Source organism: Lathyrus oleraceus, chromosome 3 (assembly GCF_024323335.1).
Source record: "Lathyrus oleraceus cultivar Zhongwan6 chromosome 3, CAAS_Psat_ZW6_1.0, whole genome shotgun sequence".
Lineage (NCBI taxonomy): Eukaryota > Viridiplantae > Streptophyta > Magnoliopsida > Fabales > Fabaceae > Lathyrus > Lathyrus oleraceus.
In genome coordinates, this window is record NC_066581.1 from 1,362,993 (window position 1) to 1,364,513 (window position 1,521).

The 1,521-nt window shown below is 37.9% G+C and overlaps 1 pseudogene; it reads left to right on the top strand.

The window, feature by feature from the left end:
* Positions 1 to 434: 434 nt before the first annotated feature.
* Positions 435 to 1,014, top strand: LOC127132039 (E3 ubiquitin-protein ligase At3g02290-like; annotated as a pseudogene).
* The last annotated feature ends 507 nt before the right edge of the window (positions 1,015 to 1,521 follow it).

Consider the following 1,521-nt stretch of genomic DNA (forward strand, 5'->3'; position numbering starts at 1 on the left):
CCCTGTCAATTTCAGAGAGTCAGCATGTTTTTGCATTTGTTCAAAACGAAGACTTGACAGTGGACATCAAAGAGCTTCCTCCACACCGGCTGGCTGAAATAAGAAGATTATGTGAAGACTACAAAAAGAAAGAGAACAACAACAAAATACATTATCGTTTCAATTTCGCAGTTTCATAGCAATTCTCGTCGGAAAAATCCAAACTTTCACCTCAAAACTTCTGTATACTCTTCTCAATTTCACACTTCCAGGTGAGCAAGATAAACGGTGTTCTTATCCATGTTGCAAGTGTATCTGAACTTATGAAGGATGGAAAACATAGTTGGTGCGATGTTGTCGGACACTATTTTTCTAAAAAAAAAACAAGCATGTAACACCATCTAGTTTCTATTGATTGGTTGAAGAGTGGGAAAGATTAGAAGCTAGTTGGAATAATGGGCTCTGTTTGCTGTTGTTTGAGCTGCGATGATGTAGAAGATTATGTGAACCCAAATAATCCTGCGTATAGGAACGACATGTGTCTCAGTTGCTTGGTACAAAATCTTTTGAATGCGTGTGCATCAATATTCCGAAGAGGCGAAGCACTTTCAATTTCTTCATCTCTTCAAAGAACAACATCCATGACATCTTCAGCCTCACTTGATAATTCTCTATCAGATATTTACCGTTCTCCTCCAAGGCCCTTACCATATGATGCAAAGCCTCTAAACTCAGCAGAGAAATGGAATGAATGTGCCCGAGAAGATGAATTGAAGATATACCGTTCTAAGTCTGCATTAAGAACTTTCATCAGCAAAATACACACCTGGAGTTGGGCCTGTTTACACGTCATCATCAGAAGAAGAGGATATCTGTCCAACTTGCCTTGAAGAATACACTAAAGAGAATCCCAAGATAATGACAAAATGCTCTCATCATTTTCACCTTAGCTGCATCTATGAGTGGATGGAGAGAAGTGACAACTGTCCAGTTTGTGGAAAGGAAATGGAATTCGATGAGACAATATACTCTTGATAATCTGGAGGCGGATAAAGGCAACATCTGAAGATAGTAGTCAGGCTGCAGTGAAAAGAAAAATCACTAAGAATCAGAGAGAATTTGAATTTGAAGTCAGTGTTCTAGGAATAATTCAACACAAAAAATACCGTGTATCCCGTGCTTGGGATGAATCTACTGATCTGGAAACTGTTAACACGCAGCAAGTTCATTCAAGCACTTCTAAAAATGCCATGAATTTGTCTTCGGATGTTCATGGTTTGCCCGAAGCTTCGGTATCAGATACTGAGATCAAGCCAAATGATTTACCTACTCATAATGGTTTTGAACATGTCCATGTTGCAGACCTCAAACCTGCAGATTTTGGTTTCCAAACAAGAAAAATAAATTGTACATCAGTTCAATAATAATATTAAACCAGATCATGTAACAATGGTAGCAGTTTTAATAGCTTGTATTCATTCTGGTCTTGTAGCACAATGACAATTGCTATTCAGAAAAATGATAGAAGTCTATGCAAATAAA